The sequence below is a fragment of the Elaeis guineensis genome, chromosome 2, assembly GCF_000442705.2.
Source record: "Elaeis guineensis isolate ETL-2024a chromosome 2, EG11, whole genome shotgun sequence".
In the NCBI taxonomy this organism is placed as follows: Eukaryota; Viridiplantae; Streptophyta; class Magnoliopsida; order Arecales; family Arecaceae; genus Elaeis; species Elaeis guineensis.
The window spans coordinates 62,272,641-62,287,590 of NC_025994.2; positions in this window are offsets into that span (position 1 = coordinate 62,272,641).

Genomic DNA, 14,950 nt, shown 5'->3' on the forward strand with positions numbered 1-14,950 from the left:
CAAAGATATCAATTTCTATTTCTAATCGCTTCCCCATTATAAATCCCCGAGCCAAGTCAGTTATTTGAATATGTAAAAATAGTAAAAATATAAAATAATGAGCTAGATAGCCTAATAAGTAATGAATACTTTAGCTAGATGAATCATACAATAATTATATACTAAAAATAAGTATACAAAGTATATTAATTCAAAATTTAATTCAAAATATAGAGCACTATCAAAATAAGATGTATATGAATTCAATCTTTTCAAAATTAATATTTTCTTCATAAATTAATTTCTTTTAAAACATCACATTCATCTTGATAGTTATAAATCATGACCATATGTACCTTATGACTGGGTCAGAATATGAGCTCAATTAAAGTACCATCATATAACCCTCACTAATAGGGTATTAAGATGCCAACATACAAGCCTCAATAGTAGGATATCGAAATACCAATATATAACTCCCACTAGTGGGATATCGAAGTGCCAATATAGAATCTCCACTGATAACATATCACAATATGAGCATAACTCTTATTGATAGGATATCAAAATACCAGCACATACACTCCATTCGTAGGATATAAAAATACTAGTACATAACCCTCACTATCAGGATATCTAAGTGCAAATATATGACCACCACTAATAGGATATTGAAATATAGTTTGGTTGCAAGTCAAAATTCATCTCAAATTAAAATATTTTACTCAAAAAAATATTTTATCTTTCAAATCAAATAATTCATTAAACCATATGACATCAAAAATCAATCAGATGCAATCCACATCAAATTCAGTGCGTTTGATCATTTAATATTTTAGCAAAGGGGCATATTCAATAATTAATAATATCATGCATCAAATTCATAAATCATGAATAAATTAATAAAAAAAATATTTATAATTTGTGATAAGTTTAGAAAAAGAGTTATACTACTTGTCTTGAGAAGAATTGTGATCTCATAGGATAATGGCTCTGAGAGTCTCTGGCCAGAGTAGGGATAAACAGTTGAAAAAATTTTTACTGATTCATCAACTGAGTCATCATCATCGGATTGAGATACATATGGTTAGGTATTTGGACTTGATACATTTTTATGCCCATGGTTTTTTAGAGATGTTGTGTGATCGAAAGATTGAATAGCATGATAACTCACCATGGAAGGATAATTTTGGTATTTTCATCAAATTTTAAATCTTTTGGATAGTCATGACGCGTTACTAGATATCAATCTTAACTTGTAGATTTATCAAAATTAAAAAAGTTTAATTCAAAAATCAATTAGAAAGAGTCCTAATTGATTGAGACTCTCGAGCTGACTTAATCTAATCGGATTAGGGTTATATCATGAGTCTGGGTCTACTGCTGGTTAGATTTAAAATTCAATAGATCACACACAATAAAAATTTGATCTCGATCTAATTTATTTAAATTTATTATAAATTCAATGAATTAATTGAGTGCTAACACATGAATTAGCCCAAGTTTTCAATTGGGTTCAGTGCAAAGGTGTTTGTGCTAACCTAAGCTTGTTGCCTTAACCTAATGTGATTGGATTTGAACCATCTAATTTATTAGTTGATTTATCTAGATTTTATAAAAATATTTTATATGGAATCCACCTTCTCCATGCCAAAACCACATGCATAAAATAAATTGACGTCACATTTATTTTGGGCGTTAAGGAAGGAGAGTCCTTTCATACTTCTTTTAAAATTCTTACATGTTCCACACGTCCCCTTACTTTATGTGCCATCAGATGGTGCCTTGGGATATGTGGGCATGGAAGAAGAGGAGTCATTCTTAGAGAAGGAACTCTATGCAAAAATAAATAGGGACGTCCCCTCTTTTTGGGTGATAAAATGGAAGAGTCCAGTTCTTCTCTGGCAAGGAGTTTGAATGCCAAATAAATTGGAACACCCTTTCATATATGCGTTGAGTTTATGGAAGAGTCCTTAATGTCATGGACTCTTGAATTCTCATGCGCTCCCTTAATTCCACGTGCCATAAGATGGCATCTAGATTTTTCTCTACAGAGGAAGAGTCATTCTGCAGATGAAACACCTCTTATTCCATGTCTTGCACTTGGGTTTCCACACTGAGAAAATTAATTTCACCATGTAAGAATTAAGGGAAGCCAAGAGTTGGCGCCCCTTGGAAAAATATGTGGTGCCCCTTCATACCTTATATAAGGGGCATCCCATATGGCATAAAATCTGATCTAAGAGTGGTTTAAGCATGGGATTAGATGAGGATAAGTCAAAAAAAAATATGAAGAGAAAAAAAAAATAAAAAATAAAAAGAAAGGAAAGAGAGAAAATGAAAAGCATGAGATGCTTGTCCTAAAATCAGATTATTCATGTGTTGAACATATAATCTGATTTGTGTGTGGTGAGATCTTTTGAGGAAGGGTTCCTAAAAAGATCTTAGTGGAGATCATAAAAGCATATAAGTGATGGTGCAATCTATTCTTGCGAAGGACGATCGACAGTGTGCTTAGGAAGAAGACTGCAGTACCATATCGAATTGGGAAGGATCCTGATCAATCCTATATAGATCACTGTTGGAGGGCTTCTACTTTGAAATCTCATGGAGATATCAAGATTGCCAGTTCATGATCTTCATGATGGTATATGACTTCTGATCTTCTCTTATTATGCATGCTTATGTTATTTGATTGCAATCATCAAGGTGTTCCTAAGGCTTTTGAGTTTTGATACTCTGGTTTAAATGTTAAACTTATTTTCAATTGTTGAATGCTTGTAAAAATTTTTAAAATTTATATTTTACTATATCATCGAGACCCAACAGTGGTATTAGAGCCACCCTTGATTGATTCAATCAAATTTCATATTATTTTTGTGATATGGATTAGATCCAGTTCAAACTATGTCAAAATCAGATTTTTCGATTGATGTTTACTTGATGTTCTTGATGTATTTTTGTTTATGATAAAGTTTTATCAATCTATGTTCAAATCTTAGATATGAAATTTCATGGTCTTTAGACTTGTGTGACAAGTTTAAGATTAGATCCCATAATCTAATTTTCGATGAAATTTGAAATCCAGTGCATGTGATACACAGAGCTTTGGAATGCTACATATGGATGTACATTGCCAAGACTTAAGATTTTTGCATTTGATGTATTTACCTAAGATCCAAGAGCCAACCACTATGTTATTGGGCACTCACCATTGTGGGTCGACCATCTTGGTTATTGCTCGAGGTATGAGTGGAGCCAAAAAATTTTGATCATGGAAAGGAAGCATCATACATGGATTAGGGTTTTTACCGATGGATTTGTTTAACTATAATTTATTGACTTAAAGTATGTAGAATTAATAATTATAGATTAAATCAAATTTATAGTTCTATTTTGATTAGAAATCATGTTTAATTTAGGTTTATCAAATTATCATTTACCTAATTGGATTAGGGTTTGAGTCATGGTTGATCGAATCTATGCTAACCTAATTGGATTAGGGTTGATCTAAGAATTGATCAACCGAACTCAAATGGATGATAAATGACTGACTTGAAATTAAACTTTGGGTCAAGAGTTGAACCTGAATCAAAATCCTAGTTGGGTTCTATGACCATAAATTTAAACATCTTTATTAACATGTGTATAAATGATATCACAATGATAATAACATGAGTAGTTTGTTATAATATTTTATAATTATTATAAAAATACATATTGTATGGTTATGGACTATGGAACATCCATATGATGGATATATGTATGAATATTTTTATATTAGCTGATTATATTAATGTATCTGCAAGAGTTGCAATAGGGGCTGGGTGCCCCTGATACATTGTATTATCAGCTGAACCTTTCTTTTGTATATTTCCAACTGTTGATTAGGATATTTACATGTTGATATAAAATTATAGAAAAAAAATTATTTAAGAATAGATAGAAATTATTTTTTTCTATTTTCAAATAAAGATTAAGCATTCATAGAAGACTTCATAGAGATGAAGACTTGACTACCAAGCATTTAAGAAGGAGGTGCATTAAGATTGACCATGAGATGGTTCAATTTAGGATGCACCTAGGGTTAGACCCATATATCATCCTATGGCTCGAATAATTTTTCTGAAGTCCATAACCATTAGTTTTCCTTTATATGCTCATATATGTTGGTAGTTAGATCAAAAGTTTAGAATGCATATGATGTATTTATATAAATGTTTAGGATGTGCATGAGACCTAAGTCCCTCATATAAATTATATTAAGTCATAATGGTGAAGTGTTAAGAACACTACCCATGTCTTTCTTCATGATAAGACTATATTATATCAAGAACCATAGTAGGTTTGTTGTACTATCCATAAGACTTGCTGTAGGGACTGATTTGATACTGTCTTGGTGCATAATATAGCTAATGGTACTTAACTCATACTTAGTCAATAGAGTATGTCAAAAACTGTAGTAAGTTTATTATGTTATCCACAAAGCTTGCTATAGAGATTGATATGATGTTGACTAAGTGATGCTTATGGCATATTCTAGTAGTGCTACCTTGTTGTACTATCCACAAGGATAGTATTATTTAGATATGACCATATAAGATTGAAAGGTACAACTTAACTAAAATACTATAATTTGTTGTGCTATCCACAAGGCTATAAGTATTTTAGAGATAAAAATTATGTTGAGAGTTGCATGAGTTGCAATTGGTAAAGAGTTACCTACCTTTGAACTTATACGAGCTTGTTATGCTATCCATAAGATTTTTTATGAGAAATTGAGATCTCAATCCCACTAAAAAACTTAATGATAGATTTTTCATTTTCATACTTGAGGGCTATGAAATTCGCTAAAATAGTGAGAGACACAATTTGATAAAAATCTTATCTAAATTATGCATGTCATCATGAGTAGTCTTTTCATGTTCTTATATATATATTTGCATCTTCACTATCACTGCATGGGATTATTTTTTAAAATTGACCATCATGGTATGGTTGAGGAGAAGAAGGTGAATAATATCTTCACTGTGGGTATCTATTATTATTATAGCAATGTTGAGCATTAGAGATATATTACAAGAGTTGTCTTAAAGTGTGAAGCAATAGCAGGATGCAAAAGTTGCATCTGCTAATGGTTTGTATATGATACAAACTAGTAAATCATTGAGTATTTCAGCTTCAGAATTTTGGATATATGATACCTTATATAGGTCTCACTTATGTAAAGTGTTGCTGGACCTATAAAGCTGAAGTGAGATGACTACTTGCCTTTTGGCACTGATAGATAGTCCATGCATGCTGAGGCAATAGAAACCTATATAACCTTCTAGGAAGGTTTAAAAACTAGTAGATTGTTGTTATATATCTGAATTTATCAGAAATATTATTTCAAATCTTTTGCTATTGTAGCATGATTTTGTTGGAATTCGAGATTTGGTGCATGTATATGTGTTTCAAAAATTTTATTTTCTAAATACCGCAGTGAAGAATAAGATTAAAATATTTTTAATCTAAATTATATATGCATGAAAATATAAAATCATATAGATCTATCTCATATGCTGAAATTGATATATGCTGAAATTCAGATTGTGATCAAATCACATATCTGTTTCATAATCCTTTTCTTCGAATCTGGATCTGAAAAGAAGAGATTCTCTCTTAGCCGTACAAGCATCCAGCCTCTATAAGTATCCACCAAAGATCAGCCTGGAATAGCTCTCTTTAATCTGAATTTTAATTCTCCAAAATTTAGCCTACTGAATCTGAATGAAGCTTGAATCACGATGAACGCTTGATCTTTCTCCTTAATCTTCTTCTTCTCCTCTTCTCTAGAGTTTCTTCCTATTTTGTGTTGCTACAAAACACAAGAACCAGTAAATTATGGGATGCCCAACATCTTGGGTGTGGAACTCCTTGGGAATTGCATCCCAAGGGATGGGCGTGTAGAACGCCAAATAAAAGAGAAAGAGTGAGGAAGAGAGGGTGTGGGGAGAGCTTTTGGGTGTAAAGGACTGCTGGTTTGGATGCTATAGAGACCTTAGGGGAGGTCCTTTTAAATAGGCACAAGGATTGAATCCTATTCAATCACATAATACAAGTCCTACTTGCATTGGGTTTCTTATTAACTTAAGTTATCCAACTTACTTTAGGAGACCTTTTAGGTGTCAACAATTGAAGCCCTTGCACCCATAATTAGATACCCCAAAACACACCCAAGAGAAGTCCCATAAAAGAACTAAAAGTCCTCTAATCAATGGACACACCCAACTTGATCAAATCAAGGTGGCGTCCAAAAATAACTATCAAAAAAATTAATTAGGAACTTACACCCTTAATTAATATAATCCATGACCTTAGACACCTAATAATTAGAGTCTTATGAATCTTATTCATGTAGATTATTAGCAGAAAGAAAAATTAAATTATTAGTTAGAATTATCTTATCAAATAAGTAATCTCAACGGAAAGAAAAATTGGATCCAACCATGTACTAGCAAGGTTATTATGAACCCAATAGATTTTTCTAAACCCAATTGATACTTCATAAGCTCAATTACTTATTCTAGGCCTAATCTCTTTGTTGTGTGATCTCATATTTCAATTCTATCTAATAGTGAGATATACAATGATCTCTATCATTGTAGCATTAAAATTCTTTTCAATGGATCGAAATAATTTCAATCTAACTCAGCAAGGATTGTCGATCCAAAACGATCCTAGTGAGCTCTTACAATCCACCAGTGACAACTAGCAGTATATAGTAACAACCCAGTAGAACTGAAATGAACCTCTAGATGTAGTTAACGTATGATTCAGTCTCTCTATCATGAGTCTCGACTAGATGACAGGTCATGGATAAATCATCAAATCTCAACATCAGTCATATGATAGATTCGATTAGCTCAAGTCCAGTTGTGACTTCTATGAAATTTTTTTCTATCAATCATACTACTATGGCCATAGATTCTTAGACTTAGCCTTTCAAATCTCATAGGACTACTCATCTCTATCAAGATTGATAGATCCTATCTTGATGCACACCCCACTTCTACAGTAGAGCAACTGTCGCCAACATCCACTACAAGGGCTCATCGAGACCCATGTTCATGTGTCAGTCAAACTTCAGCAGCCTCACTATGAGCAGCAGTATCATCTTAAGTCAAAGGATCAGTTATACAACTACAGCATCAAGACAATCACTGATGATTGAATAGAAATTTAAGTGATCTCTCATATGGTCACGCTCAGTACTAGTTGTTCTCTAACAACCATCCGCACTCGTCGTCCTGTGTCTCTACACAGTAGACCAGAGACTCATCTATCCTGAAGGAAGTGATTTTCCACTAGTCTATTCGAATCTATCACCATCCTCATGATGATCCTATGACTGAAAGTATTTAGGAATTAAATACATGTCTCTTATTCTCAATACTTTAAGAATATATATCGAAACTAATTTCATAGATGATTCAAAGACACATCACACTTGAATGAAAAAGTAATTATCTTTTTATTGATTATATCAATATATTAAGTACAAATTTATGTCCTAGAATTATTATAATGTGTCAGCCATATTGACTTCTAGGACATACATCTAACAATCTTCTACTTAGACTAAATTCAATTGGCCATAAATCTAGGTCCCATCTTCTTAAGATGGACTTCCATTTTCGATTGGTTAACTGCTTAGTCAGCGGGTCTATCACATTGTCCGTAGAGTCTACTCTTCATATCTTGACATGAGGTAGTCTCGTATACTGTTGCTCTATGTGTTTGGACTTCTGGTGAGACTTTGGACTTCTTAGCTAGGGCTATGGTGCTATTATCTTTGTAGTACTGTGTCAGGATATGACATCCAGTTTTACAATTAACATTAGAGTCAGAATTCATCCTACACATTTACAGCATGCTCAACCTCCATTGTTCGATTACTCAGACCTTTCGATATATCGAACAAGAATATACCCTCAAATTGCAACTCAAAATCATTTCCAAAGATCAAGAACAAGTCCGTAGTCCTTCTTAAGTACTTTAGGATGTTCTTTACATCTATCCAGTTCTCCTCATCTAGATTCAACTGATATCTGCTCGTGACACTCATAGCAAAGGCAATATCAGATCGAGTATATAGCATGGCGTACATGAGACTTTCTATTGCTGAAGTGTAAGAAATCCTACTCATACACTGCACCTCTTCAGATGTGGTCGAACATATCATCTTGGAGAGACTAATACCATGCCTAAGAGGTAAGAGATCTCTGTTGGAATTTTTCATGCTGAACCTCTTCAGCACCTTCTTTATGTACAGCTTTTATGACAGGCCAAACATCTGTTTAGGTTTATCCCTATAGACCTTTATTCCGAAAATATAGAATGCTTCTTCTAGGTCTTTCATGGAGAATTTTTTAGACAACCAACTTTTGACTATGGTCAGCATGCGAATGTCATTATCAATAAGGAGAATATCATCCACGTACAATACGAGGAAGGTGATCGCACTCCCACTGACTCTCTTGTACACATAAGGTTTCTCTTCATTTTCAATGAAATCAAACGATTTGATTGCCTTATAAAAATGATGGTTCAAACTCTAAGAAGCCTGCTTTAATTCATATATGGACATTTACAGCTTACAAGCTCTATAATTACCATCACCGAACGTGAAATCCATAGGCTACTCCATATAAATATCTTTCTCAAGATACCATTCAGAAAAAGTAATTTTCACATCCATCTGTTAGATTTCATAATCATAGTAAGCTACAACAGCAAGCAAAGTGCGGATGGATTTCAGCATGGCTACAGATAAAAAAATTTTCTGATAGTCAATGCCCTCGCGCTGACTATAACCTTTTACCATAAGCCTAGCTTTATAGGTCTCTACCATACCATCGGCACCTATCTTCCTTTTGTAGATCTATTTACACCCAATGGGTATGACACCTTCAGGTGGATCCACTAAAGTCTAGACTTGGTTCGAGTGCATTGAGTTAATTTCTGACTTCATAGTATCTAATTATTTCTCAGAATTGATGTCAGACATCACCTCGTCAAAGGTATTAGGATCATCATTATGACCCTTATCTCCCATAAGGAATATTTTTTTTACTTTCTTCGTAAGCATACCCATGTACCTTTCTGAAGGTCAGGAGATTTTGCTAGATCTATGAGGTGGTAGAAGAACATCAGCTACTGGCTCATGGACTACAGGTTCCTAAGGATTTATAGCTCTGGGCATTTTGGAGACTTTCTTTTCGAGCTTCACTAACCTCCCACTATCGTCATCCTGGATAAACTATTTTTCTAGGAATATGACGTTTTGACTCACAATCACATTGTGATCTTGTAGAAAGTAGAAGTAATATCCCATAGATTCTTTTGGATATCCTATAAAGCGAGCTATAATAGATCTATCCTTTAGCTTATCTGCCATCTGTCTCTTGACATAGACCGGACATTCCCAAGTCTTGAGATAACCTAGACTTGGCTTCTTACTGAACCATATCTCATACGGTGTGGTAGGAACAGACTTTGATCGAACCCTATTCAATAAATAAATGGCAGTTAATAAGAAATATCTCCAAAAAAATAAGGATAGATCAGTGAAGCTCATCATGGATCGGACCATATCCAATAGGATCCTGTTCTTCTTTTTGGATACCTCGTTGAGCTGAGGCATTTCAAGAGAGGTCCATTGAGAGACTATGCCGTTGTCCTTAAGATATTCCAAAAATTTTTGACTAAAGTATTCACCTCCTCGATCAGATCGAAGAACTTTAATGGGTTTGCTTGTTTATTTTTCTACTTCATGCCTGAATTGCTTGAACCTTTCAAAGGCCTCAACTTGTGTTTCATTGATACATATATCCATACCTAGATAAATCATCTGTAAAGGTAATGAAGTAGGTATAACCACCTTGGTCTGCATATCAAATGGCCCATACATATTGGTGTGTACTCGAGCTAGTAGCTCTGTAGCCCTTTCCCCATGTCCTACAAAGGGCAACTTGGCTATCTTTCTTCAAAGATAGGATTCGCAAGCTGGATATGACTATAGATTAAGAGTACCAAGGATCCCATCCTTCTTCAGTCTGTTTATCCTATCCTCCTCAATATGGTCTAGTCTATGGTGCCATAAATACTTTTAGTTAATTTCATCTTTGGATCTCTTCTGACCTACTGCATTCACTATTTGCTCGTTTAGGTTCACATTCGCATCAACATGCAAGTGATAAAGACTATCAATTAAAAGACCTCATGCAATCAATTTATTTCATAAATAAATAGAATAAAAATTTTTATTTAAATAAATTTCAAAATCTTTCTGTGCTAGCACAGACACGAAAATCAAATTCTGACTAGCTACAGGAATATAATAATAGTCTTTTAAATCTAATCTAACACTAGACGGTAATCGAAGAGGATAAGTGCCAATGGCCTCTGCAGCAATCTTTGTTCCATTACCGATCCGAAGGATCATATCACCTTCTCTCAACCTCCTACTTTCTATCAGATCCTGTATTAAGGTACATATATGAGCACTCGAGCTAGAGTCCAATACCCAATTAGAAGTAGAAGAAATCATAAGATTAGATTCAATTACGAGCATACCTTCAGAAGGCTTATCACCCTTTTTGGTCTTTAGGCTCTCCAGATATTTAGGATAGTTCCTCCTCCAATGGCCTTCAGCATGACAGTGGAAATACTTTTCCTTTGCCTCAGCCATCTTTGGACCATCCTTCTTTGGCTTGCCCTCTTTCTTCTACTTCTTCATGGATTTAACCTTCTTCCTTCCAATAAACTTTTTCTTGGAAGAAGAAGTCGGTTCCATAATGAGAATAGTGCCTCTTGAACTCTTCAAGATACCCTTCATAGTGACTAACATGTTGACGAGTTTGGGAATAATGTAGTCAAGTTTGTTCATATGAATATTCATAATGAATTGACTATATGAACTGGTAAGGGATTGAAGGATCAGATCCATCTATAATTCTTTTTGCATTTCTAGCCTGAGCTTCCCAAGCTCCTCAATGTCCTTGATCACTATCATACAGTGCTCATGGATAGACTGCCCATCGTGCATCTTGAGATTGAAGAGTCTTTTAAAAACTTTGAAGCATGCAGTATGGCTCGGCTCACCATACAACTCTTGTAAGTGAGTGATCATAGCCTAGACAGTGGGCATATACTCGTGCTGGCTTTGTAACTCGTTTGACATAGACGCCAGCATATAGCACTTGACCCGACTGTCTTCATCCATCCACTTCTCAAAAGTAGCTCTTTGCTCAGTAGTAGGATGATTTGGTAGCACTATGGGATCTTGATCGAGAATATGACTTAACTTTTCTGAGGTCAGGATAATCCTGAAGTTTTTGAGCTAATCTTTGTAATTAGTACCGATTAAATGATTGGTTTCAAGGATGCGAGCTAGAGGATTTGAGGCTGACATGATGGTTTAACTGCGAGGATAGAGATTCAAGTTAAACTTTTATATTTAATATTTAATTTGCTTCTAAGGACTTTAAGATGCAAATAATGACTTCCATTAATTTATCGGATCCCTCCACTCCTCGAGAAGGAAATGAAAATCCTAACACGACAAAGGATTCTTAGTGGGTGCTGCGATCCCACCAATGATATGCACCTCACCTAACAGTTATTGGTAACATACACACTGATGCATAGACAACTCTTTGTCCAGATACTTCACTAAGCGTGTTATAGCAACTTGATCTCTAAGTCATGTGGGCTCACCTAATAGTTATTGCCCACACTTCTTAGTTAAGCCCGACCCACCGTTCACAAGCAGGTGCAAGGCCATCATTGGATCCCTCACCTAACAGTTATTAGACCTAACTTCATCCTTATCCTGGAGCAACTCTTTGCTAATAGAGTGGTTGCATATTTTTGATGCAACTAAACTACTATGACCAGCCGAGAATAATCAACACCGATAGTACACTCGCACATCTACAATGATGGAAGACCTATGGACTTAATATTTGTGGGAAGGTTCAGATTTAGGTCTCATCTAATCAGTCATCATATGATCGATCTAACTAGTATGGACTAAACCAGATTGCTTGTAACCTAATTCAAGACCCAATCTTCCAAATTGACCAGGTAAGTAGAGATCAGTGGGGATCCCCCCGTTGCCTTCCTAAGATACCAATAAATTAGTCAGATCGACTAACGGAACCAATTAAATAACTATATCTCATTAACTTGCCTTAGACACTAATAGATCGATTGATCAGAATTGGTTAGCACTAGCGAATCAGGCTCAAACCAGTGAGCCAAATTAGGTCTTTAGATTAATCAATTCTATAAATGAGATTCAAACAATTTGATCAACAATAATTGTATGATCATTAACTTAATTAATCTGATCCTTATCAATACTTAATTTGGTTTGATCAATTACTTAATCGAGTTAGATCCATATGACTCAAATCAAAAATCTTAAATGCAATCTTATTACATGACCTAATTAATGATTTTTTCATGATAAAAAATCTCATGCACAAATACAAATTTTAAATACTAAAATCATATTTCAGATCTAAATTTATTATATAAAAGTAAGTTTTAAAATATGAAAATAATTTTTAGGTTTTAGCATACAAACATATATCAAATATATGTATGTAAAATCAGATCTAAACAAAATTTCAGATCTAAGCATGATATCATATATCTCATATACTAATCATGGATCAGATTAAAAATAAATTTATGATCTAAATATATAATCATATATCATATATATGAATTAAAATTTAGATCATATAAAAATTTTAGATTTTATGCATGCATCTATGTATCACATGAACTAGAACTCTTTCTAGATCAAAATTTAGATCTATGCATGCAATTACATATCAACTATATATTCTAAAATTAAATATAAAATTAAATTTTAGATTAGAAGATCTATCTATACATCTCATATATCAAGAAAAAATCTAATTTTAAAATCTTTTTAAAAATATATATATATCAAAATTTAGCATATGAAAATCTGTGGCTCTGATATCATTGTTGGAATTTGGGGTTTGGTGCATGCATATGCATTTCAAAAATTTTATTTTTTAAACATCACAGTGGAGAATTAGATTAAAATACTTTTAATCTAAATTATACATATATAAAAATATAAAATCATATGGATCTATCTCATATGCTAAAATTAATATATGTTGAAATTCAGATTGTGATCAAATCGCATACCTGTTTCGCAATCTTTTTCTTTGAATCTGGATCTGAAAGAGAACAGGTCCTCTCTTAGCCACATAAATATTCAGTTTCTATGAGTATTCACTCAGGATCAGTCTGAAACAGTCTTCTTTAATCTAAATTTTGGTTCTCCAAAATTCAGCCTGCTGAATCTGAACGAAGCCTAGATCGCAATCAATACTTAATCTTTCTCCTTGATCTTCTTCTTCTTCTCTTCTCTAAAGTTTCTCCTTGCTTTGTACTACTATAAAATACCAGCAACCAACAAATTATGGAACGCCCAACACCTTGGGCGTGGAACTCCTTGGGACTCGCATCCCAAGGGATGGGCGTATAGAACGCCCAATAAAAGAGAAAGGAAGAGGAAGAGAGGACGTGGGGAGAGCCTTTGGGTGTGAGGGGCTGTTGGTTTGGATACTATAGGGATCTTAGAGGAGGTCTCTTTATATAGACACAAGGATTGAATCCTATTCAATCACATAATACAAATCCTACTTGCATTGGGTTTCTTATTAACTTAAGTTATCCAACTTACTTTAGAAGATCCTTTAGGCACTAATAATTAGAGCCCTTTCATCCATAATTAGACATCTCAAAACACACCCAAGAGATGTCCCATAAGAGAACTAAAAGTCCTCTAATCAATGGACCACCCAATTTGATCAAATCAAGATGGCGCCCAAAAATAACTATCAAAAAAATTAATTAGAGACTTACACCATTAATTAATATGATCCATGACCTTAGACATCCAATAATTGGAGTCTCATAAATTTTATTCATATAGATTATTAGCAGATAATTAAGTTAGAATTATCTAATCAAATAAGTAATCCCAACGGAAAGAGGATTTGGGTCCAACCATATACTAGCAAGGTTATCATGAACCCAATAGATTTTTCTAAATTCAATTGATACTTTATAAGCTCAATTACTTATTCTAGACCTAATCTCTTTGTTGTGTGATTCCATAAGTTCAATTCTATCTCATAGAGAGATATACAATGATCTTTATTATTGTATCATTGAAACTCTTTTTAATAGATCGAAATAATTTTACTCTAGCTCAGCAAGGATTGTCGATCCAAAATGATCCTAGTGAGCTCTCATAATCCACCAATGATATCTAGCAATATGTAGTGACAATCCAGTAGAATTGAAATGAATCTCTAGGTGTAGTTAACATATGATTCAGTCCCTCTATCGTATCCCAACTAGATGGGAGGTCGTGGATAAATCATCAAATCTCAACATCAGTCATATAATAGATTCGATTAGCTCAAGTCCAGTTGCGACTTTTATGAAAATTTTTTTTCATCAATCACGCTACTATGGCCATAGTTCTTGGACTTAACCTTTCAAATCTCATAGGACTACTCCTCTCTATCAAGATCGATAGATCCTATCTTGATGCACATCCCACTCCTATAGTGGATCAACTGTCGCCAACACCACTATAAGAGCTCATCAAGACCCATGTTTATGTGTCAGTCAAACTTTAGCAGTCTCACTGTGAGCAGTAGTACTATCTCAAGTCAAAACACCAGTCATATAACTACAGCATCAAGACAATCAGTGATGATTGAATAGAAATTCAAGTGATCTCTCGTATGGTCACGCTCAGTACTAGTTGTTCTCTAACAACCATCCATATTCGTTGTTCTGTATCTCTACACAGTAGATTAGAGACTCATCTATCCCAAAGAAAGTGATTTATGTGCCAGTC